Genomic DNA, 26,827 nt, shown 5'->3' with positions numbered 1-26,827 from the left:
GGACCCCTTGCCCTTCAATGTTGTGCCTGGAACACAGCCGGCATTCCGCATTTACATGGTGACCGACTGAACGGCTGACTAAACGTGTGCTAATGCCCACCCCACCCCAGCTCTGCTTCTCCTGCCTGCTTGCAAACCAGCCCCAGCCTCCATTACTCTGTTATAAACTGAACTGTGTTCCTGGTCCCTAACATTCATACCCTGAAGCCCTAACACCCAGTGTGACTATTTAGATACAAAGTGTTTAAGGATGTAATTAAAGTTAAATGAAGTCATATGGGTGGAGCCCTAACCCCATAGTACTAGTGTCTTTATAAGAAGGGGAAGAGACACCAGGGATGCCGCACGCAGAGAAAAGGCCACAGGAAGACACATGGAGAGGCTGACACCTTTAAGTGAGAGAAACCAAACTTGCTGACACCCTGACCTTGGACTTCCAGCCTCCAGAACTGAGAAAAACCTTCTGTTTAAGCCCCAGCCTGCGGTACATTGCTGCTGCAGCAGCCCTAGCTGACGGCGACATCCCACAGTGTTCCTCGTGCCGCCTCTCCTCGGCTGCAACTGGGTCCCGAGGAAAAACCCTGGGTCCCCCACAGCAACTGAGCACAAGGCTCAGGATAGAAGGGAGTCTGAAAGTAAGTTCAAAAAGATATGTAGCTGGCTTCTGGCTCCCACCAGTGACAGAGGAGCTTGGTCACACCACCCTTCTACATACAGATAACCACTATAAAATTTGGACAAAATATTTAAATTTTATTTGAAGTACCAGAGAATGATCAAAAGAAGGCAGACAATGGAAGACAGTCTACTCTTGAAAGAAGAAAATGGCACATACATATATATTTATACATTGATACATACATACATAAATAAGTAAATAGAAGATGACGACGAGAACATCACCTGCTGAGATTTGTAAATTTGCAACTTTCTGGCTTGAGGTGCTCACCAATGTGTATAAGGCATCATTCAAGGAAATAGTGGACCAAGTTCAGGGCTGGCAGAGCAGTCAGAAAGTCATGGGGAAACCCTAAAAGGGAGGGTCACACATAGTGGGGTGAGTCCTCAAATCTGCAAATAAATATGTTCAAATTCTTGGCTAGACATTCTAGGTGGCCCAGCAAAAAAGCAGCAGTTGGTAACCGAAAAAACTGAATGGACACCCTGGCTGGTTTGCTCAGTGATAGAGAGTCGGCCCAACATGTGGATGTCCCAGGATTGATTGCTGGTCAGGGCACACAGGAGAAGTGACCATCTGCTTCTCTACCCTTCTCCATTCTCTTTCTCTCTGTTGCCCTCCCACAGCCATGGCTCAATTGGTTTGAGCGCACTGGCCCCAGGGGCTAAGGATGGCTCTGTGAAGCCTCCACCTCAGGTGCTAAAAATAGCTTGGTAGCAAGCATGGCCCCAGATAGGCAGAGCATCAGCCCCAGATGGGGTTTGCTGGGTGTATCCCAGTTGGGGCACATGCCATAGTCTGTCTATCTCCTCTCCTCTCACTTGGAAAAGAAGGGGGGGAAATTAAACTGAGTGGAGATTTCAATTGCTGCTAATGGAGAGGACACAGGAGTTTGAAACTTGAACCTTGCCACATTAACTACCTAAGAGATTCATAATAGAATTCAGAAGCCACATAATGTATCATTTATAATATCTAGTGCTCTATTAAAAATCGCTAGACAGGGAATGACAAGAAAAAACTACCCATACTAAAGAAAAAAGAGCAGTTTATAGAAACCAATGCCAAGATGACCCAGATATTGCAATTAGCAGACAGGAACTTTACAGCATTTAAAAAACCCAAAGAGCCTGACCTGTGGTGGCGCAGTGGATAAAGCGTCGACCCAGAAGTGCTGAGGTCGCCAGTTTGAAACCCTGGGCTTGCCTGGTCAAGGCATATATGGGAGTTGATGCTTCCAGTTCCTCCCCCCTCTCTCTCTCTGTCTCTCCCTCTCCTCTCTAAAATGAATAAAAAAAAAAAGAAAAAAAAAAAAAGAAAACTATATACATAAGAATGAGGCCCTGGCCGGTTGGGTCAGTGGTAGAGCGTCGGCCTGGCGTGCTGAAGTCCCGGGTTCGATTCCCGGCCAGGGCACACAGGAGAGGCGCCCATCTGCTTCTCCACCCCTCCCCCTCTCCTTCCTCTCTGTCTCTCTCTTCCCCTCCCACAGCCGAGGCTCCATTGGAGCAAAGATGGCCCGGGCACTGGGGATGGCTCTGTGGCCTCTGCCCCAGGCGCTAGAGTGGCTCTGGTCGTGACAGAGCAACGCCCCGGATGGGCAGAGCATCGCCCCCTGGTGGGCCGGGTGGATCCCGGTCGGGTGCATGCGGGGAGTCTGACTATCTCCCCGTTTCCAGCTTCAGAAAAAAAAAAAATGAACAGAGGGGAACTAGAAATGATAAAAATAAACCAAATGGAAATCCTAAAGCTGAAAAAAAAATATATATATATACATATACACACACACACACACACACACTGCAGTGTCTCAGCAGCATAAGATCACAGAAGAAAGAACAGGTCACAAAGAGTATTTGGGGGGGGGAAGCCCAAATATCCCAAAATTGTAGAAAAAAAAACATTAATTTGCAGATCCAAAAAGCTCAATATATACCAAGAAGGATAAATAAGAAAACCACTCTTAGGCAAATCATAGTCAAACTGCCAATAAGAAGGTAAGACAAAAATCCTGAAATAAGCCTGGAAATAAAAAGAAAGACACATTACATATAGAATATTATATCTAATGATAAGTAACTTTTGATCAGAAATAATGAAGGCCAAAAGACAATGGAATATCTTTAAAGTGCTGCTGTCTATGACCCAGAAATAAAACGAACTAGTAAAACTTACTTTCAAAAATGAAGGTGAGCCTGACCAGGCGGTGACGCAGTGGATAGAGTGTCGGACTGGGATGCAGAGGACCCAGGTTCGAGACCCCAAGGTCGCCAGCTTGAGCGTGGGCTCATTTGGTTTGAGCAAAAGCCCACCAGCTTGAATCCAAGGTCACTGGCTCGAGCAAGGGGTTACTCAGTCAGCTGAAGGCCCACGGTCAAGGCACATATGAGAGAGCAATCAATGAACAACTAAGGTGTTGCAATGCGCAATGAAAAACTAATGATTGATGCTTCTCATCTCTCTCCGTTCCTGTCTATCCCTCTCTCTGACTCACTCTGTCTCTGTAAAATAAAAAAATTAAAAAAAATAAATAAATGAATGAAGGTGAACTAAAGATATACTCAAAAACAAAAGCTAAGAGAATTCATCACCAAGACCTGTACAAGACCTTCTAAAGAAAATCCCAAAAGATAAAGGGAAATGACACTAGCTTCTAACTTTCAAATGTATAGTAAGAAATAAAGATCACTGAAATGTTAAATAGTTGGGTAAATATAAAAAAACTATATATATTTTAAATTTAAGATTGTCTAAAGCAAATGTCTACAACAATATGGTAAGGTTTATAATTTGCACGAATGCAGAACAGAGAAACAAAAACCACATGAGACAAATAGGAAACAGCAAAATAGAAGAACCAAATCCAACCACATCAATAACTACATTAAATGTAAATGAACCAAACACTCCAATCAAAAGGCAGAGACTGTCAGCATGGATGAAAAACAAGAACCAACTATATGCTATCTATTAAAAAAATGGACTTTAGTGACATCAGCATCATGGAACAGTGAGAAGACTCCACTGTTTGTCCCCTTAAATTTACAGCAAGCTCCTGACCTGTGGTGGTGCAGTGGATAAAGCATCAACCTAAAATGCTGAGGTCACTGGTTCAAAACCCTGGGACTGCCCAGTCAAGGCACATATAGTAATTGATGCTTCCTCCTTCTCTCCCTCTTCTCCTCCCCCTCCCCTCTCTAAAATGAATTTAAAAAAATTTTTAATTTACAACAAGTTGGACAATTATAACTCAAAAAAGGATTCCCTGCCCTGGCCGGTTGGCTCAGCGGTAGAGCGTCGGCCTAGCGTGCGGAGGACCCGGGTTCGATTCCCGGCCAGGGCACACAGGAGAAGCGCCCATTTGCTTCTCCACCCCTCCGCCGCGCTTTCCTCTCTGTCTCTCTCTTCCCCTCCCGAAGCCGAGGCTCCATTGGAGCAAAGATGGCCCGGGCGCTGGGGATGGCTCTGTGGCCTCTGCCTCAGGCGCTAGAGTGGCTCTGGTCGCAACATGGCGACGCCCAGGATGGGCAGAGCATCGCCCCCTGGTGGGCAGAGCATCGCCCCACGGTGGGCGTGCCGGGTGGATCCCGGTTGGGCGCATGCGGGAGTCTGACTGTCTCTCCCTGTTTCCAGCTTCAGAAAAATACAAAAAAAAAAAAAAGGATTCCCTACGTTTAAAAGATCCACACATCCAGCTGTCTGCAGGTGGGCATACTGGAATGAGTAGGTAAGGTGGGACAGGGGATGGTGCTGCAGATGCAGGTCAGTGTCCACCACAGCTTCAAAAAATGTGGTACCAGGAAAGCAGTAAGGCTGCAGCCCTAACACCATGGCCTAGAGCAGGGGTCCCCAAACTTTTTACACAGAGGGCCAGTTCACTGTCCCTCAGACCGCTGGAGGGCCGAACTATAAAAAAAAACTATGAACAAATCCCTATGCACACTGCATATATCTTATTTTAAAGTAAAAAAACAAAATGGGAACAAATACAATATTTAAAATAAAGAACAAGTAAATTTAAATCAACAAACTGACCAGTATTTCAATGGGAACTATGGGCCTGCTTTTGGCTAATGAGATGGTCAATGTTCAGTTCCATATTTGTCACTGCTAGCCATAACAAGTGATATGACGTGCTCCTGGAGCCGTGAGGCGTGCATCCCGCATCACCGGAAGTAGTACTGTACGTGAGTGACACCGTGCTTTGCGCCCACATCCTGTGCTCCTCTCACTGACCACCAACGAAAGAGGTGCCCCTTCCGGAAGTGCAGTGGGAGCCAGATAAATGGCCTCAGGGGGCTGCATGCGGCCCGCAGTCCATAGTTTGGGGACCCCTGGCCTACAGTGTAAGAGGGGCAGAAGCAGTTTCCCTTCCAGAAAACATTATCTCCCTTCTCCTTTCCCTTTGTGACAGAACCAGGTAGGGTGGCTGGGAAGCTTTAAACAAAACAGTGGAGCTGACAGCCATTACTGGCAGGGCGGCAGAGCTGTGAGTTGGCAAACCTGCCTCCTCTCCCACATGCCCTGGAAGAGCCCAGTGAAGCCAAAAATAGAGAATAAAGGCCTGACCTGTGGTGGAGCAGTGGGTTAAAGCGTCAACCTGGAACACTGAGGTCGCCGGTTCGAAACCCTGGGCTTGCCTGGTCAAGGCATATATGGGAGTTGATGCTTCCTGCTCCTCCCCCTTGTCTCTCTCTCTCTCTCCCCCCCCCCCCAACTCCTCTAATTGAATAAATAAAGTCTTAAAAGAATAAAGGAGGTAGCTCTGGAATTTCACTAAATAAGTTCTACACCACCCATAACATTCCCCCAGTACAGTGGCAGTGTCCCATGATCGAGGTGAGCTGGTCAGAGAGGACACCCACCATCCCACTGGATACAGTGCACTTAACCAAAACACCACCACAGTGATCTCAGGCACAAAAAGGGCAAGTAAAAGAAAACAAAAACTTGCCCTGTAGCACCGTCTACCGGAAAACAAAAGAAAGCAGTCTACCGGCCCTGGCCGGTTGGCTCAGTGGTAGAGCATCAGCCTGGCGTGCAGAAGTCCCGGGTTCGATTCCCGGCCAGGGCACACAGGAGAAGCGCCCATCTGCTTCTCCACCCCTCCCCCTCTCCTTCCTCTCTGTCTCTCTCTTCTCCTCCCGTAGCGAGGCTTCATTGGAGCAAAGATGGCCCGGGCGCTGGGATGGCTCCTTGGCCTCTGCCCCAGGTGCTAGAGTGGCTCTGGCCGCAACAGAGCGACGCCCCAGAGGGGCAGAGCATCGCCCCCTGGTGGGTGTGCCGGGTGGATCCCGGTCGGGCGCATGCGGGAGTCTGTCTGACTGTCTCTCTCCGTTTCCAGCTTCAGAAAATACAAAAAAAAAAAAAAAGAAGTCTACCTATAAACCTGCTAAATTGTTGAGAGCAAAAGAGTATCTACACAAGGAAAGAGATCATTACCTCAAAATATGTAGACAAAGAAATAATCCATCAAATACATGAACAATCAAGGAAACTTGGTAGCATAGAAACAAAATGAAAAGACTCCAAAAACTGAACTCAAAGGTATAAAAGGCTGTGATCTGAATGACAGCAAATTCAAGATTGTAGTTATGAAAAAAATAGTAATATACAAGAAAATTCAGAAAGGTAGTTCAGTGAACTTAATAACATTAATGAACAAAAGTAGTATTTTATCAAAGACAAAACTATTAAAAAAAACAAAGAAATTCTGATGCTAAAGAACTCAATATATGAGATCAGGACTACATTAGAGAGCACTAAAAACAGAGCATTCTAGATAGAAGAGACAACTGGTAAACTCAAAAACAGAAACCTAGAAATACCCAGGAGAAAGAAGAGAACTAAGAGTTAAAAAAAAAAGAAAGAGGGCCCTGGCTGGTTGGCTCAGCAGTAGAGCGTTGGCCTAGCGTGCGGAGGACCCGGGTTCGATTCCCGGCCAGGGCACACAGGAGAAGCGCCCATTTGCTTCTCCACCCCTCCGCCGCGCTTTCCTCTCTGTCTCTCTTCCCCTCCCATAGCCAAGGCTCCATTGGAGCAAAGATGGCCCGGGCGCTGGGGATGGCTCCGTGGCCTCTGCCTCAGGCGCTAGAGTGGCTCTGGTCGCAACATGGCGACGCCCAGGATGGGCAGAGCATCGCCCCCTGGTGGGCAGAGCGTTGCCCCATGGTGGGCGTGCCGGGTGGATCCCGGTCGGGCGCATGAGGGAGTCTGTCTGACTGTCTCTCCCTGTTTCCAGCTTCAGAAAAAAAATGAAAAAAAAAAAAAAAAAAGAAAGAGGCTCTGGCCGGTTGGCTCAGTGGTAGAGCGTCGGCCTGGCGTGCAGGAGTCCCAGGTTCGATTCCCGGCCAAGGCACACAGGAGAGGCACCCATCTGCTTCTCCACCCCTCCCCCTCTCCTTCTTCTCTCTCTTCCCCTCCTGCAGCCAAGGCTCCATTGGAGCAAAGTTTGCATGGGCGCTGAGGATGGCTCCATGGCCTCTGCCTCAGGCGCTAGAATGGTTCTGGTTGCAACAGAGCAATGCCCCCAGATGGGCGCATGCGGGAGTCTGTCTGACTGCCTCCCCATTTCCAACTTCAGAAAAATACAAAAAATAATAAATAAATAAATGAACAAGAATTATATATACTATATTAGAAAAAGCCACCTAAAGATCTAAGAACAATAGGCATACCAAAAGGAGAAAGATGAAGAAGAAAACACAGAGCCTACTCAAAGAAATAATTGATGAGAACTTCCCAAACCCTATGAAAAGAACTGGACTTCAGAGGAAGCTAAAAACACAACCTAATCATATCAATGCAAAAAAAGACCTTCTCCAAGATACATTTTCTGCAAACTGGCAAAAATTAATAACAAAAGGAATTCTCAGTGCAGCCAAGGTGAAAACACTAACCTACATAAGAATCCCCATTATCATCAGATTTCTCAGTAGAACCCTTACAAGACAGGAGAAAGTATAAAGAAAATTCAAACTACTAAAAGAAAAAAACCATCAACCAAGGATAATATATCCAACAAAGTCAACCTTTAGATATGAAGGAGAAACAAAGGCTTTGCAGACAAACAAATGTTTAAAGGAGCTCTTCTAACCAAACACAAAAATTCAAAAGTATACAGTACTTCGGTAAAGAGATTAACAGAAGCAGGAAACTACAGCTCTACTTCAGAATAGGCTATTAAACAATTATAACAAAAGGTTAAGGGGGGCGTATGGTGTTAAAAATAATTATAACAGGCAAGGGGGGGAGGGGAGTAAAGAGGGACAAATAAAAGGTGATGGAAAATGATTTGACTTCGGGTGATGGGCACACAATACAATCAAGAGTTCACATGCTATAGTAATGTTTACCTGAAACCTATGTACTCTTAATGATCAATGTCATACCATTAAATTTAATTTTATAAATAAAATTTAAAAAATAATTATAACAGCAATTTGGTATTGAATATACAACATTAAAAGGGATAATTTGTGGTGACAAAATCATAAAGGGGACGAGCAAAGGGGACTGAATGGCTACAGGTGAATGAAGGTAAGGGGCAATCAATGCGTACATCTATTGTACGCATGAGATATTTTACACAAACCTGATGGTAAACACAAAACATAAATCAGCTAAGGAGGAGGAAACAGGAAAAAAATCCAGAAAATAGAAAACAGCCAAACTAAAATAGCAGAATCACTAGGGGAAAGCAGCGATCAAGGCACAGAGCAACCAGAAAAAAGGCAAAATGGCTGCAGTAAATCCTCATTTATCAGTAATCACCCTGGATAGAAATGAAGTCAACAGAGTAGTGAGATGGATTAAAAAACAAGGCCTTACTATATGTTACCTGCAGGAGACTCGTCTCAGCTCCAAAGACAAACAGCCTCAAAGTGGAAAGGCGGAGGATGATACCTCAAGCAAATGGCACCCAGAGAAAAGCAGGTGTTGCCACACTTATGTCAGACAAAACAGATTTCAAGAAAAAGGTAACAAGAGGGAGAACTGGTCAAGAAGGAAGAGGAGGTAAGTGCTGTGCTCACCTCCTCCCATAACCACATCAAAATTACAACTACGTTATAGAACAAACCTCACTAAGAACCACCTGAAGACTAGCGGAAGAGAAGTCCTACAACTAGAGAAAAAAGAAGCACGTCAAGATTGGTAGAAGGGGTGGAGGGGTGGAAGGGTGGAGGGGTAGACGAGGAGGTCCCACACCCATAACATGGCAATTAAGAATGAAGAGGGCAGGCCTTGGCCGGTTGGCTCAGTGGCAGAGCGTCAGCCTGGCGTGCAGGAGTCCCGGGTTCAATTCCCAGCCAGGGCACACAGGAGAAGCGCCCATCTGCTTCTCCACCCCTCTTCCTCTCCTTCCTCTCTGTCTCTCTCTTCCCCTCCCGCAGTCAAGGCTCCATTGGAGCAAAGATGGCCCGGGCGCTGAGGATGGCTCCATGGCCTCTGCCTCCGGCGCTAGAGTGGCTCTGGTCGCAACAGAGCAACTCCCCGGATGGGCAGAGCATCGCCCCCTGGTGGGTGTGCCGTGTGGATCCCAGTCGGCGCATGTGGGAGTCTGTCTGACTGCCTCCCCATTTCCAACTTCAGAAAATAAAAAAAATTAAAAAAAGAATGAAGAGGGTTATCTCCACTGTGGAAGTGTCCCTGAGGAGCGAGGGTCCCAGCCCCACACTGGGCTCTACAGTCTGCAGTACCAGTGCTGGGAAGAGGAGTCCCCATAACATCGGCTGTGCAAACCAGTGAGGAGTGAGACAGGGCTGCTGGAGACCTATGCACTCCTCTTAAGGGGCCCCACACGGATATACTCACTCAGAAACTCACACAATTTATGCTTCAGTGCAGGGGTAGCAGCTCTAATAGCCCCAAGGACATACAAGGAGGGACTGAGTTGACTAGTTTCAGGATGAGGGCTGGAGGAACAGGGGTCAGGACAGCTCTCTCCAGGGACAGAAGTACTGGCAGCCACTACCTTTCCTTTGTTGAGTTCCTCCCCAACATGGCCAGCAAGGCGCCAAATGTGTGCTCTCTATTAATCTGGCTAACATCATCCACCCCTCCCTGGTGATTCCCAAAGACCCCACCCAGGTCCCTGAACCCGGCCCAAGCTGTTCTGCACACACAGGAAGCCTGCCGTGGCTTACACTCGTCCTTCCCCAAATCTCTCAGAGATGCACAAACCCCAAACCAGCAGGGGCTGGCCTTGGTGTACCTTATAGCTTTGGCTAAGTGTCCCCAGGTCTACCACAAGCAGGACTGGTCTCAACTTGAACTGGAACTCCCATCAGGCGGTCCCAAGCCTGGCATAAGTGGCAGCTAGATTGACCTGGAGGGTAGCTTCAACTAATTAGCCACAAGCCTGACACAAGAGGCAGCTGACTCAGATCACATTGTGGTGCCCACAAAAGTGTCCCAAAGCTAACACCAGTGGCAACTGGTCTTGGTTCACAGCATTGCCTCTGACCCAAGTGCCTCCAGGGCCAATGCAAGTGGCAACCAACCACAGATCACTCTGCAGCTCATAGCAAGAGAACACAAGCCCAGCACAAATGTTGGCTGACACTGCCTTAACACTGTAACCCCTCCCAAGAGGCTCCAGAACTAACACACCAGTGGCCAATTTCAGCACACAATAGAGCACCATCCGGCCAGCTCCACAAATGACACACCTGAAGGTCAGACTCAGCTGGCACCAGAGCTCCACTAATGTGATCCTGCTCTATGGAGTCAGCCCCTACACAACAGCTCATCCATTGTAGTCAGGAACAGCCCTAAAAGCCAGTCAGCCATAGGGTCAATCCCAACCACTAACACACCAACAGCAATCAAGGTTTATCTGAAACAAGAGAACACAGAACCCATACAAGGAACAGCCCAGGAGCACCTGGCTTAGGTGACCAGGTAAACTGTGCGACTGGGTCCCACAGGACACCAACTATATAAGGCCACTTTACCAAGACCAGAGGATGTAGCAAATCTACCTAATACATAACACAGGGAGGTAGCCAAGATGAGGAGACAAACATGTTCCAACTGAAAGAACAGAACAAAACTCCAGGAAAAAAATAAACAAAATGGACATAAGCAACTGACCAAATACAGAGTTCAAAACACTGGTTATAAGAATACTCAGCCCTGGCCAGTTGGCTCAGCAGTAGAGCATCGGCCCAGCGTGTGGAAGTCCCAGGTTTGATTTCCGGTCAGGGCAAACAGGAGAGGCGCCCATCTGCTTCTCCACCCCTCCCCCTCTCCTTCCTCTTTGTGTCTCTCTTCCCCTCCCGCAGCCAAGGCTCCACTGGAGCCAAGTTTGCCTGGCACTGAGGACGGCTCCATGGCCTCTGCCTCAGGTGCTAGAATGGCTCTGGCCACAACAGAGCAACACCCTAGATGGGCAGAGCATCGCCCCCTGGTGGGCATGCTGGGTGAATCCTGGTTGGGCACATGCAGGAGTCTGTCTGACTGCCTCCCCACTTCTAACTTCGGAAAAATACAAAAAAGAATACTCAATGAATTTAGGAGAAAAATAAATGAACACAGTGAGAATTTCAATGAAGAGATAGAAAACATAAAAAAGAACCAGTCAGAAATAAAGAATACAATGGAAATGAAGACATTAGAGTGAATCAAGAGCAGATTAAATGAAGCAAGGATCAAATCAGTGAATCAGAACAGCAAAAAGAGAATAAAAATTGTTTTAAACTAGGAGAGTTTATGGGACCTGGGACAACATCAAGTGTATCAACATTTGCATCACAGTGGGTACCAGGAGATGAGAGAACGGTAATGAAAAAGTATTTGAGGGCCTGGCCAGTTGGTTCCATGGTAGAGTTTGGCCCGGCATGTGGATGTCCCAGGTTCAATTCCCAGTCAGGGCACAAAGGAGAAGCAAACATTTGCTCCTCCTCTCCTCCCCTCCCCTTCTCTCTTTCTCCCATTTTCTCTCTCTATTCCCATCCTGTAGCCTTGGCTTGATTGATTTGAGCACATCAGCCCGGGTGCTGAGATGGCTCCATGGTGCCTCTGCCTCAGGTGCTAAAAATAGCTCATTTATGAGCATGGCCCCAGATAGGCAGAGAATTGGCCCCAGACAGGGGTTGCTAGATGGATCCTGGTCAGGGCACATGCAGGAGTCTATCTCCTCTCTTCTCACTTGGAAAAGAAAAAAAAAAAACTATTTTAAGAAATAATGATAGAAAACTTCCCTAATCTGGTGAAGAAAATGAAAATACAAGTCCAGGAAGGAAAAAGAGTCCCAAACAAGATGAACCAAAAGAGGCCCACACCAAGATACATCATGATTAAATTGCAAAAGGTAAAAGAGAAAATCTTAAAAACAGCAAGAGAAAAAGCAATGAGTTATGTAAAAGGGAGCTCCCATAAGACTGTCAGCTGATTTCTCAACAGAAACTTAGCAGGCCAGAGGGAATAGCATAAAATATTCAAAGAGATGAAAGACAAAGACCTATCAGAAAATTCTTCTATCCAATAAGGCTATCATTTAGAACTGAAGGAGAGATCATCTTCCAGACAAGAAAAAGCTATAGAAGTTCATCACCACTAAACCAGTCTTACAAGAAATGTCAAAGGAACTTTTTGAAGATAACATTAAAAATGTGAGAAAGAAAATACAAAAAAGAAAAGAATTCTCACTGTCAAAGACAAACAGTAAAAGCAGTGAATCAACTGACTATAAAGCTAGTATAAAGGTTAAAAGACAAAAGTAGGAAGATTATGTATAACTACAACAAAACAAGGGATAAAGAGAGCACACAAACAAAAGATAATGACAAAAACATAAACGTGGAGGGATGAGTAAAAACTGTAGTGATTTTAGAATGTGTTGAAACTTAAGTGACCATCAACTTGAAATGGTTTGCTACAAACGTAGCTCAGTATATAAGCACAAGGTAACAACAAACCAAAAATCTACGAAAAGATATACAAAAAATAAAGAGTAAAGAAATATAAACACAAAACTAGAAAATCGTCAACATACAAGAGAGCAACATAAGGAACAGAACTATAAAAACAATTAGAAAACAATAATATGCCAATAACTACATACCTATCAGTAATTACATACATATCAATAATTACTTTAAGTGTAAATATATTAAATGTTCCAGTCAAAAGACATAGGGTAGCTAAATATATAAGAAAACAAAACCTGTACATATGCCGCCTACAAGAGATCCATCTGAGATGAAAACACACACAGACTGACAGTAAAAGAATAGAAGAGATATTTTATGCATATAGAATGAAAAGAAGAAAAGGCTGGGGTAGCAATACCTATATCAGACAAAACAGACTTTAACTCAAGGGGTATAACAAGAAACTAAGACGGATCTTTCATCATGATAAAGGTATCAATTCAACAAACATATATAATTCCTATAAATATTTACATGCCCAATATGGGGACACCTCAATAAACAAAGCAAATATTGATGTACATACAGGGAGAGATCAACAGTAATACACTCAGAGTAGGGGGCTTTAACACCCCATTGTTATCCATGAATAGATCATCTAAACCAGTGGTAGTCAACCTGGTCCCTACCGTCCACTAGTGGGCGTTCCAGCTTTCATGGTGGGCGGTAGCGGAGCAACCAAAGTATAAATAAAAAGATAGATATAACTGGGGCCCTGGCCGGTTGGCTCAGCGGTAGAGCGTCGGCCTAGCGTGCGGAGGACCCGGGTTCGATTCCCGGCCAGGGCACACAGGAGAAGCGCCATTTGCTTCTCCACCCCTCCGCCGCGCTTTCCTCTCTGTCTCTCTCTTCCCCTCCCGCAGCCAAGGCTCCATTGGAGCAAAGATGGCCCGGGCGCTGGGGATGGCTCTGTGGCCTCTGCCTCAGGCGCTAGAGTGGCTCTGGTCGCAACATGGCGACACCCAGGATGGGCAGAGCATCATCCCCTGGTGGGCAGAGCATCGCCCCATGGTGGGCGTGCCGGGTGGATCCCGGTCAGGCGCATGCGGGAGTCTGTCTGACTGTCTCTCCCTGTTTCCAGCTTCAGAAAAATGAAAAAAAAAAAAAAAAAAAAAAAAAAAGATAGATATAACTATAGTAAGTTGTTTTATAAAGATTCTGCCAAACTTAGTGAAAACCCGACATAAAGTACTTGGTAAGTAATTATTATTATATGCTTTAACTTACTGTAACTCTGCTTTATAAGTTTTATAAAGTAAAGTGACTTCCCTACTTTATAAATCACCATTACTGTGGAACCGGTGGTTGATTAGAAAATTTTACTACTAACAGAGATACAAAAGTGGGCGGTAGGTATAAAAAGGTTGACTACCCCAGGGCTAGACAGAAAATCAACAAGGAAACAGAAGCTTTAAACAGCAATTTAGAGTATATAGATTTAATTTATATTTTTAAAACATTTCACCTAAAAGCAGCAGCATATGCATTCTTTTCAAATGCACATGGAACATTTTCTAAGACAGACCATATTAGGCCACAAGTCTCAAATTTAATAAGATTAAAATCATTTTAAGCATCTTATCAGATTACAATAGCATGAAACTAGAAATCAATTATAAGAAGAAAACTGAAACATACATAAACACAGAGGCTAAATACCAAGCTACTAAACAATAAATGGATTAATAATGAGATTAAGGAAGAAATCAAAGATACCCTGAGACAAATGAAAACATAACGACCCAAAAATCTATGAGCCAGAGTAAAAAACAGTTGAGAGAGAAATTCACAGCAATGTAGGCCTACCCCAAGTCACAAGAAAAATGCAACTGAACAATCTAATTTTATACATAAAGGAAGTAGAAAATGACGAACAAAGTTGAAAGTGAGTAGAAGGAAGAAAATAATGAAGATCAGAGTGGAAATAAACTAAAATCTTACAAAACAATAGAGTAGATCAATAAAACCAAGAGCTGGTTCTTTGAAAAAATAAACAAAATTAATAAACATTTAGCCAGACTCCTTAGAAAAAAAGAGGGCCCAAACAACTAAAATCAGAAATGGAAGAGTACTGACAACCTACACCACAGAAATAAATAGGATTATAAGGAAATACTACAAACAATTATATACCAACAAATTGGACAACCTAGAGGAAATAAATTTCTAAAAACATACAGTGTTTTGAGGCTAAATCAGGGAAACTGAACAGACCAGGAACTACTAATGAAATCAAATCAGTAATCAAAAAACTTCCACCTGACCAGGCGGTGGCGCAATGGATAGTGCATTGGACTGGGATGCAGAGGACCCAGGTTTGAGACCCTGAGGTCACCAGCTTGAGCGTAGGCTCATCTGGTTTGAGCAGGCCTCACCAGCTTGGATCCAAGGTCGCTGGCTTGAGCAAGGGGTTACTCAGTCTGTTGAAGGCCCACGGTCAAGGCACATATGAGAAAGCAATCAATGAACAACTAAGGTGTTGCAACAAAAAACTGATGATTAATGCTTCTCATTCTCTCTGTTCCTGTCTGTCTGTCTCTATCCCTCTGTCTGACTCTTTCTCTGTCTCTGTAAAAATAACAAACTTTCAACAAACAAAAGTCCAGAACCAGATGGCTTCACTGGTTAATTTTACCAAGCATTCAAAAAAGAATACCTATCCTTTTCTAACCATCTTGCTCACAAAAATTAGGAGATATTTCAAAATGAATATGAAGTGATAGAAATATCCCTAATTTTTGTGAGCAGAATTAGGGGATATTTCAAAATGAGTATGAAGTGATAAAATATCCCCTAGTTTTTGTGAACAGTGTATTTAAAAAACTGAAGACTCCCAAACTCATCATACAAGGCCAACATTACTCTTATAACACCACCAGACAAAGACACTACAAAAAAATTACAGGCCAATACCCTTAATGAACACATATACAAAAGTCTTCAACAATATATTAGGAAACTAAATTCAGCAATAAATAAAAAAGATCATATACCACAATCAAGTGGGGTATATCCCTGTTCTGCAAAGTTGGTTCAATATCCACAAATTAACATAATACACCACAAAAACAAAACAAAGCATGTTAGTCATGATCATATCAGCAGATGTAGAAAAAGCATTTGACAAAATTCAACATCCATTTACGATGAAAAATTCTCAGCAAAGTGGGAATAGAGGAAACATATTTCAATATAACAAAGGCCATATATGACAAACCCACAGTGAACATCTTACTCAACAGTAAAAAGCTTAAAGTGCTTTTCCTTTAAGATCAGGAACAGACAACCACAGTCACTCTCAATAAATTCAATTTATAAAAGATAAGAAACAAGACAAGAATGTTAGCTTTTACGACTTTATCTTTCGGCTGTCAAATGATCTTTAATTGAAGTACTTTTCTTTAAAGGTCTTAACTAGCTGGGCATTCCACTGCACCAGTATTGATGTCATCTATGATGCGGGCAGGCATCAACGTTACAGCCCATAGACTGGGCTGTCCCTAGGACCTCTGTAATGGTTCCAGAGCTCTCTAGCTAAAGATCAATGCTGCACCTATCAATGTTGACAATCTCATCAAAAGTGGAATATTTCCACTGTGCTTAATAATACTTTTTTTTTTTTTTTTGCCTCTTTCTGTCTGTCGGCAGTTTTTTGAGGGCCTTGATGATCAGGACAGAGGCAGGTCTGGGCCTATCTGTTCTGAATGGTCAGATTCACTGTAATCCTCAGACCCTTCCAATCATTGGATGCTTTGGCAATATCATCACCAACCTTTTTTGGAGACAGACCCAGGGAGTCTATCTTAGGAACCAGGGCAGAGGGGGCACTGACTTCACATGGGTACACTTCACGCATATGACTTTGATCTCCTTGGGGTTGAACTTCAGCAGCGTGGTGGAGGCAGCAGGTGTTGGATAAACCCAGATTCAGGATGACCAAAGAAAGTTGCACCTATGCCTGCTCCAAGCTGAAAGCCACTTTCCCCACTTCAATTCCACATAGTACTGGAAGTCCTAGCAACAGCAATCAAACAAGAAAAAGAAATAAAAGGCATCCAAATTGGAAAGGAAGAAGTAAAACTATCATTATTTGCAGGTGATATAATACTACAGAGAGAGAACCATCAAGATTCTACCAAAACAGGCCCTGGCCGGTTGGCTCAGCGGTAGAGCGTTGGCCTGGCATGCGGGGGACCCAGGTTCGATTCCCGGCCAGGGCACATAGGAGAAGCACCCATTTGCTTCTCCACCCCCCCCTCCTTCCTCTCTGTCTCTCTCTTCCCCTCCCGCAGCGAGGCTCCATTGGAGCAAAGATAGCCCAGGCGCTGGGGATGGCTCCTTGGCCTCTGCCCCAGGCGCTAGAGTGGCTCTGGTAGCGGCAGAGTGATGCCCCAGAGGGGCAGAGCATTGCCCCCTGGTGGGCAGAGCATCGCCCCTGGTGGGCGTGCCGGGTGGATCCCGGTCGGGCGCATGTGGGAGTCTGTCTGACTGTCTCTCCCCGTTTCCAGCTTCAGAAAAATACAAAAAAAAAAAAAAAAGATTCTACCAAAACATTATTAGAACTGATAAATTCAGTAAAGTAGCAGGATGCAAAAATAATATTCAGAAATCAGGTGCTTTTAATACCAACAACAAAACTATCACAGAAATAAGAAAACAATTCCATTTACAATTGATTAAAAATATATCTAGGAATAGATTTAACCAAGAAGGTAAAAGACCCATACTCAAAAAATTATGACACTGAAGAAGATAAAAATAAAAGTCTATACCATGCTCATGGATAGGAAAAGTTAACATTGTCAAAATGTACCTACTACCTAAATAATTAAATACAATCCCTATCAAAACATCCATGGCATTTTTCTTACACTAGAAAACATAATCCTCAAATTTATATGGAACCACAAGAGACCAATGGCCAAAGCAATCTTGAGAAAGAAGAAAGGCGAAGGTATCACGCTGCCTGATATTAAAATACACTACAAGCCTGACCAGGTGGTGGCGCAGTAGATAGAGCGTCGAACTGGGATGCAGAGGACCCAAGTTTGAAATTCCAAGGTCGCCAGCTTGAACATGGGCTCATCTGGTTTGAGCAAAGCTCACCAGCTTGGACCCAAGGTCGCTGGCTTGAGCAAGGGGTTACTCGGTCTGCTGTAGCCCCATGGTCAAGGCACATATGAAAAAGCAATCAATGAACAACTAAGGTGTTGCAATAAAAAACTAATGACTGATGCTTCTCATCTCTCTCCATTCCTGTCTGTCCCTATCTATCCCTCTCTCTGACTCTCTGTCTCTATAAACAACAACAACAACAAAAAACAACAAGGCTATAGTCATCAAAACAGCATGGTACTGTCATAAAAACAGATAAATAGATTAATGCAACAGAACAGAGCCCAGAAATAAACCTATGCCTAGACCAGTGGTAGTCAACCTGGTCCCTACTGCCCACTAGTGAGCGTTCCAGTTTTGATGGTGGGCGGTAGAGGAACAACCAAAGTATAAATAAAAAGATAGATTTAACTATAGTAAGTTGTTTTATAAAGATTTAATTCTGCCAAACTTAGCGAAAATCCAACATTAAGTACTTGGTAAGTAATTTTTATTATATGCTTTAACTTGCTGTAATTCTGCTTTATAAATTTTATAAAGTAAAGTGACTTCCCTACTTTATATTATAAATCACCATTACTGTGGAACTGGTGGGCAGTTAGAAAATATTACTACTAACAGAGATACAAAAGTGGGCGGTAGGTATAAAAAGTTTGACTACTCCTGGCCTAGACAGTCAATTACTCTATGACAAAGGAGGTAAGACTATACAATAGGAGAAGACAGTTTCTTTAATAACTACTATTGGCAAAATTGGACAGGTAAACGCAAAGAAACCCACAAAAAAATAATATAAAAAACCAGACTATTTTCTTACACCATAAACAAGAATAAACTCAAAATGAATTAAAGATTTAACTCTAAACGCCAAACCATAAAACTCTTACAAGAAAATACAGGCAGTAAATTCTCTGACATCACTCTTAGTAATATTTTTTTGGGTGTCTCCTTGAGCAAGGGAAACAAAAGAAAAAATAAACAAATGGGACTCCATCAAACTAAAAAGTGTTTTCACAGCAAAGCAAACCATCAATAAAATGAAAATACAACCTACTAAAATGGGAGAAGATATTCCCCAATGATATGTCCAATAGGGGGTTAATATTCAAACTGTATAAGGAACTCATACAACTTCTCACCAAAAAGACTAACAATCCAATTTAAAAATGGGTAGAGAGCCTAAATAAACATTTCTCCAAAAAGGACATACGTATGACCAATAAACACATGAAAAGATACTTAACATCAACAACCATAAGAGAAATACAAATGAAAGCCACATGATACATCACCTCACACTTGTCAGAAGGCTATCATCAATAAATTAACAGACAACAAGTATTGGGAAAAATGTGGAGAAAAGGAACACTCATGCACTGCTGGTGGGATTACAAATTGGTGTAGCCATATGGAAGTTCCTCAAAAAAATTAAAAATAAAACTATCATATGACCCAAGTAATTTCACTTCTGGGTATTTATCCGAAGAAATCCAAAACACTAATTCAAAAAGATCCATGCATCCATCCCTATGTTCACTGCAGGATTATGTATATAGCCAAGATATGGAAGCAACCTAAGAGTCCACTGATAGATGACTGGATAAAGAAGTGGTACATATTTACAACAGAATATTATTCGGCCATAAAAAAAACAAAATCTTACCATTTGTGACAACATGGAAGGACTCAGTGGGTCTTATGCTAAGTGAAGTAAGTCAGATAGAGAAAGACAAATACCATATGATTTCACTTATAAGTGGAATCTAAACATGAGGAAAAAACAGAAACAGACTCAGAGATATGGAGAACAAATTGATGGGGGGGTGGGGAGTCGGGTGAAAAAGATAAAGAGATTAAAAAGTACAAATTGGCAGTTACAAAATTGTCATGGGGATGTCAAGTTCAGCACAGGGAATATGGTCAATAATATTATAACTGTGTATGGTGTCAGGTGGGTACTAGACTTACCAGGAGGATCACTTAGTAAGTTATGCAAATGTCTAACTTTTGGTTAGACAGTATTGGAATACTGCCTGAACCTTATTTAATACTGCATGCCAACTGTAAGTAAATTTTAAAAAAAAGAAACTAATAATTGAAGGTAAAAACACTTTCATTCCTAAAGATGTATGTAGCCCTATGTTGACCGCAGCATTATATACAACAGCCAAGACATGGAAACGGCCTAGCGTCCTTCAATAGATAATTAAAGAATATATGACATGTATATAGTGGACTACTACTCAGCTATAAAAAAGACAAAATATCGCCATTTGCAACAACATGGATGGATCTTGAGAGTACTATGCTAAGTGAAATGAGTCAGAAGGAAAAGGACAAGATCTGTATTTCACTCGTATGTGGGATATAAAACAAACAGGAAACATGCAAACTCAGACACAGACAACAGAAGGTAGTTACGGGGGAAGGGAGTTGGAAGGAGGACAAAGAGCGTACGGGGGATGAGATACATGGTGACTGAAAGAGACTAGACTTCAGGAAGTGAACACACAATAATGTATACATACGTTGTATTGTGAAGCTGTATACCTGAAATTTACATAATGTTATTAGCCAATGCTACTCCAATAAATTTAATTTGAAAAAATAACTTTAAATACAAAGATATTAGAGTATTTGTCATAATTATTTCATGTTATTTTATTTAAAGGCACAAAAGCAAGATCAACACAGAATTATCAGTGTCCTAGGTTGATAAGGACTCATTCCCTCTCTACTTCCACAAACGTGCATCAAGCACCAACTCTATACGCAAGGCTTTGTGCTAGGTGCTTCAGGGAGACACTCACAGACAAGGATCAGTGGTCTGTCCTGAAATTCAGAAGGATGTGACGATGTAAAACTGAGCTGTCCTTTTCTCAGAAGAAAGAATGGGGGCCCTGGCCAGTCAGCTCAATCAGTTAAAACATAATCCTGAAACAAAATGGTTGTGGGTTTAATCCCTGATCAGGGTACATAAAGCAACTAATGAACGCACAACTAAGTGGAATAACAAAATGAATGCTTCTCTCTCTCTCTCTCGAAAATGAAGCAACAAAAAAAGAAAGTAAGGGAGAAAGAATGAAGAGTGTGGAGAAAAAGGCAGAGATCAGCAAAGGCTCTATGGAGGAGGAAGTCACACAGCATTATGTCTAAGGTACCAGGAGGACGTTGAGAGAAACAGTATGTTCACTATTTATTAACGTTCTGAATGGAAAGATCAGAGAGCTAGCCCAGACGTTATAAGCATGAGCTTTAGAGTCAGAGAGATCTAAGTTCCAGCTCTGCTACTAACCACTCTAACCCAGGACAAGCTACTTAATGCTTCTAAGCCTCTCTTTCTCCATGTGAAAAGGAAATCATTTCAGTTTTAAAGGATGTCTAAAAGAAGTAAGTATATGAGATAATGTTGCAAAATGCTTTATAGTACAGAGTGCCTACTCAATGAATTACTGTTACTAAAGGAACCAAGTACCCTCTACACCACAAAAAATGAAGACCTCAATGATGAAGACAGCACAAATGAACACCATGGCATTACAATCTCTTAATAATAATGAAAGGCAGAGTGGAACATAGTGCCTTTCACATAGTAGGCATGTTTCCACGTCTGTTAAATGAATAAATAACCCAAAGAACAGATGAATTAAGCCTTGTAGTGCTAACTAGCTACCCTTAATTTGTCAGAGAATACCAGTGCATTTCAGGCATGTAAAACTATAAACATATTGGTGTGCCTTGCTATTTCTGGCAAAATACTTTAGCAAGTTTTTACTTTCCACAGGAGTGCCAAGTCTGGGAGAGTCTATGAGGCTCCTTCAGGCCAGAAGGAACAGGTTACTGTAGACAACGATGTTTCCTCCACAGTTACAAAGAGAAATGAGGAACCAGGGAGCCCCAAGAAATCTCCTTGGGCAGCTGAGAGTTAAGCCACCAAAATACAGAGCAGCTGTTGTTCTCCCAAAGGAATTAAAGCAATACTTTTTTCCAACTTCCTTTGTCGATGATTCTACTTTTGCTGCTTCTTATTGTTATTAGGGTCTGTGTCAATTTCTGCTCCCTTGTGGCTTTGCTATCTGCCTTCTCTCCATGTTTCTCTCACACCCTTGCTCCACTTTACTAAGTCCTCCCCCATGAGTCTTGCGTTCAGATCCCGTCCCACAGTATCCTGTATAGGGTGCCCCATTAGACAGGTCACAAGATAATGCCCTTGTTTGTGCCCAGTCCACAGAAGGCTTCACTTGGCTCAGGTACTGATCAGTCACATGTAGCTGGGTACTGTGGCCCTGTACCCAAAGTGGTGGTCTGAGCACAAGGCCCTACCATAGCTGTTTTGCTTTGAAGGCACTCCCAGCTCCCATGGTCCATGTGGAACCAAGGGTTCACTTCAAAACATGCCACATTCACTGTCATGAGCTGCTCATAATTGCAGGGGCAACAGGTACCAGGTTCCTACATTTAACGAGGTTTGAAATTATCACAAAATGGAAAGAACTCTGAAGTGACTGATTTGGTGCAAAACAACTGAATAGAATTGTAAAGAGTTGGTAGAGAACTAAAAGGCCATCTGGTCCAACCCCATTCCTATGAGGTGATCCAGGTCCCAGAGCCTGAACTGGCACAATTAGAACAAGGGTCCTGAACAAGGGTCCTGAAGTCCTGACTCCTATCAGTGCTTTCTCGACATGACAGAGTGAGCATTAGTGCTTAAGATTCCAGTTCCTAATGACAATAAAAGAAGATCTGATTGAGCCTGACTGACTAGATGGTGGCGCAGTAGATAGTGTCAGCTGGGATGCTGAGGACCCAAGTTTGAAACCCTGAGGTATCCAGCTTGGGTGTGGGTTCACCAGCTTGAACGTGGGATCACAGACATGACCCCATGGTTGCTGACTTTTTTTTTTGTTTTGAATTTTTGAGTTTATTAATTAGACGGCTAGCTACCCGGGGTTCAATCCCAAATTATGTAGCGTTGCTGACTTTGAGCCAAAAGGTTCCTGGCTTTGAGCCCAAGGTTGTTGGCTTGAAGCTCAAGGTGGCTGGCCTGAGCAAGGAGTCACTGGACCAGCTGGAGCTCCCCCTCCCCCAGCTAACCCCAGTCAAAGAACAGATGAGAAAGAAATCAATGAACTCAAGTGCCATAACTATGAGTTGATGCTTCTCATCTCTTTCCATTCCTGTCTGTCTGTCTCTGTCTGTGTCTCAAAAAATAAAAAGAAATTAAAAAAGAAATGGCTCTGATTGAAAGAATGTACATTCACAACAAACAGAACTCTGGGACATTTTTATGGCAAACTGAATATTACACCCGGGCTGAACCACATAATGAACATGAACAATGATGGGCATTTTGGGGCAAGGTCCACTCTCTCATAAACCAGATAAACATGATCTGAAATGCTCTAACTTTACAATGCCTTTGGTTAGAGAAAGAGATGGATCTCTACATGTTCTTGAAAATTCTAAGAATCTAAGACACAAAATGGTCATATGACAATTGCATCATTTTCATTTGTTTGGCAGAGGTACTTGTGCAAATTACTCTCGTGGGAACCCTGGCAAGAGTCTCCTGCTCTGTTTCACTCACAGAAGCCAAGTTTAGCTTCTTTATAGGCCCTTCTTGATCCACAAACTGGCATGTAATATAAATAAAAACTGTAAAATTCTTTATCATCCATATGTGCTGTGTCACTTTAATTCTGAAACTAGACACTACTACATTTTACTATTAAAAACAAGATGCTGGATATTTGACAAAATGTTCTATGCACTCTGCAGTCAGAAAAAGCAAACACTGGCTTTTTTTGTGGCAAGCTAGATGAACATTTTTTTTTTTAATTTTTTTTTATTTTATTTACTCATTTTAGAGAGGGAGAGGGAGAGGGAGAGGGAGAGGGAGAGGGAGAGGGAGAGGGAGAGGGAGAGGGAGAGGGAGAGGGAGAGGGAGAGGGAGAGGGAGAGGGAGAGGGAGAGGGAGAGGGAGAGGGAGAGGGAGAGGGAGAGGGAGAGGGAGAGGGAGAGGGAGAGGGAGAAGGAGAGGGAGAGGGAGAGGGAGAGGGAGAGGAGAGACAGGGGGGAGGAGCTGGAGGCATCAACCCCCACACGCGCCCCGACCAGGCAAGCCCAGGGTTTTGAACCGGCGACCTCAGCATTTCCAGGTCGACGCTTTATCCACTGCGCCACCACAGGTCAGGCTAGATGAACATGTTTTAAAAGTATATATACTTCCCGACAGACAAAACACACTTTAAAACCAAGGCTACAAGGAGAGATAAAGAAAAACATTACATAATGATAAAGGGATCAATCCAACAAAAAGATATAATCCTTGTAAACATTATGCACATAACACAGGAACACCTAACATAAAAAAATACTGATGAACATAAAGAGAGAGACAGACAGTAATACAGTCATAGGAGGAGACTTTAACACCCTAGTGACATCAATAAATAAATCTTCCAGACAGAAAATCAACATGGAAATGGTAAGCTTGAATGACTCATCAAACCAGATGACTTGATACTTTCAGAGTATTTCACCCCAAAGCAATAAAATATACATTCTTTTCAAGTACACATGAAATATTTCCAGAATAGAGCACATATCAGGACACAAGTCAAAATAAATGTAAAAACATTAAAATCATACTAAGCATCTTCTCTGACCACAACAGTATGAAACTAGAAATCAATTACAAGAAAACTGAAAAACACACAAACACATGGAGGCTAAATGACATATTACCAAACAATAAATAGGTTAACAATGAAATCAAGGAAGAAATCAAGAAACTCTGAGACAATTAAAAATGAAAACACAACAACCCCAAATCTATAGAACACAGCTAAAGGAGTACAAAGAGGGAAATTCATAGTAATACAGGCCTACCTCAAGAAACAAGAAAAATCTCAAACAATCTAACTTTACACCTAAAGGAACTAGAAAAAGAACAAACAAAGCTCAAAGTGAGTAGAAGAAAGGAAGTAATTATGATCAGAGGGAAAATAAATAGAATTTAAAAAAACAATACAAACAATCTATAAAACCAAGAGCTTGTTCTTTAATTTTAGTTTTTATTTTTGAGAAAGAAAGAGACTAGAAGGGGGAGGAAGAGAGAGATAAGAAGCATCAACTCATAGTTGCTTCACTTTACTTTTTACTAAGCTAGAGAGAAAGAGAAAGGGAGAGAGATAAGAAGCATCAACTCGTAGTTGCAGTGCTTTAATTGTTCAGTTTCTCATACGTGCCTTGATGCAGAGGGCGCTCAAGCTGAGCCAGCGACCTTGAGCTTCAAGCCAGTGACCCTGTGCTCAAGTCGGTGAACCTGCACTCAAGCCAGTGACCTCAGGGTTTCGTACCTGGGACCTCAGTGTCCCAGGTCAATGCTCTATCCACTGCGTTACCACCACTCAGGAACTTGAGTTGTTTATTGATTGCTTCTCATACATCCCTTGATTGGGGGGCTCAAACTAAGCCAAGGACCCCTTGTTCCAGCCAGCAACCTTGGGCTCAAGTCAGAGACCTTGATCCTGCACTTGGCCAGTGAACTCACACTTCAGCTGGCAAGCCTGGGCTCTAACCAGCAACCTCAAGGTTTCAAACTGGGGCCCTCAGCATCCTGGGCTGTGGCTCAATCTACTGTGCCACTATTGGTCAGTCTAAGAGCTGGTTCTTTGAAAAGATAAACTTTTAACCAGACTTATCAAGAAAAAGAGACAACCCAAGTAAATAAAATCAGAATGAAAGAGAAGTAACAACTGACAGAAATATAAAGGATAATAAGAAAATATGACAAACATTATATGCCAACAAATTGGGAAACCTGGAGGAAATGAATAAATTCCTAGAAACATACAATCTTCCAAGACTGAATCAAGAAGAAACTAAAAATCTGAACAAATTACAACCAATAAAATCAAAGCAGTAACAAAATTCTCCCAACAAACAAAAGTCCTAAACTGGACGTCTTAACAGATAAATTTTACCAAACATTTAAAAAAGAATTAATATCTATTCTTCTCAAAATATTACAAAAATTCAAGAGGAGGGAAGATGCCCAAGTTCATTTTATATGGCCAGCATTATCCTGATTCCAAAACTAAATACACTACAAAGAAAGAAAATTATTAGCCAATATCCCTGACGAACAGAGATGCAAAAGACTCCAAAATATTAGCAAACAGAATTAAGCAATACAGTATAAAGATTATATACCAGATTGCCTGACCTGTGGTGGCACAGAGGATTAAGCCATTGACCTGGAACACTGAGGATGCCAGTTCGAAACCCTGGGCATGCCTGGTCAAGGCGCATATGGGAGTTGATCCTTCCTGCTCCTCCCCAACTTCTCTTTCTCTCTCTCTCTCCTCTCTCTATAAAAATGAATAAATAAAATCTAAAAAAAAAGTTAAGAAAATAAAAAGATCATATACCAGATCAAGAGGGATTTTTTCCTGAGATGCAAGGATAGTCCAGTATCCGCAAATCAATTAATGTAATACACCACATAAACAAAATGAAGGGTAAAAATCAAATGATCATATCAATAGATACATAAAACACATTTGACAAAATCAGCACCCAGTTAAGGGTAAAAACTCTTAGTACTAAGTGGGAATAGAGGGAACATACCTCAACATAATAAAGGTCATATATAACAAATCTATAGCTATTAAAAGGAAAAAACTAAAAGCATTTCCCTTAACATTAAGAATAAGACAGGAGCCTGACCTGTGGTGGCGCAGTGGATAAAGCGTCGACCTGGAAATGCTGAGGTCGCCGGTTCGAAACCCTGGGCTTGCCTGGCCGAGGCACATATGGGAGTTGATGCTTCCAGCTCCTCCCCCCTTCTCTCTCTCTATCTCTCTCTCCTCTCTAAAATGAATAAAATAAAATAAAAAATTAAAAAAAAAAAAAAGAATAAGACAGGAATGTATACTTTCACCATTCTTGTTCAACATAGTACTAGAAATCTTAACTGTAGCAATCTAGCAAGAATAAGAAACAATAGGTATACAAATTGGAAAGGAAGAGGTAAAACTGTCATTGCCCTGGCCGGTTGGCTCAGTGGTAGAGCGTCAGCCTGGCGTGCAGG

General features: G+C 42.6%; 1 protein-coding gene across 6 annotated transcripts in view; it reads right to left on the bottom strand.

Moving 5' to 3' along the window:
* Positions 1-26,827, bottom strand: part of PACC1 (proton activated chloride channel 1) — a 180,968-nt gene that overhangs the window by 11,719 nt on the left and 142,422 nt on the right. The window contains exon 1 of one of the 6 annotated variants that reach the window (XM_066261411.1): positions 26,464-26,581. The exons of the other annotated variants lie outside the window; for them this stretch is intronic. The gene's annotated coding sequence lies outside the window, so the exon portion shown is untranslated. Of the gene's footprint in view, positions 1-26,463; positions 26,582-26,827 lie in introns of those variants that run through there. 6 annotated transcript variants of the gene reach the window in all.

The sequence above is a fragment of the Saccopteryx bilineata genome, chromosome 2 (genome assembly GCF_036850765.1).
Source record: "Saccopteryx bilineata isolate mSacBil1 chromosome 2, mSacBil1_pri_phased_curated, whole genome shotgun sequence".
Taxonomy (NCBI): domain Eukaryota; kingdom Metazoa; phylum Chordata; class Mammalia; order Chiroptera; family Emballonuridae; genus Saccopteryx; species Saccopteryx bilineata.
This window is presented reverse-complemented; position numbering and strand designations above follow the sequence as displayed.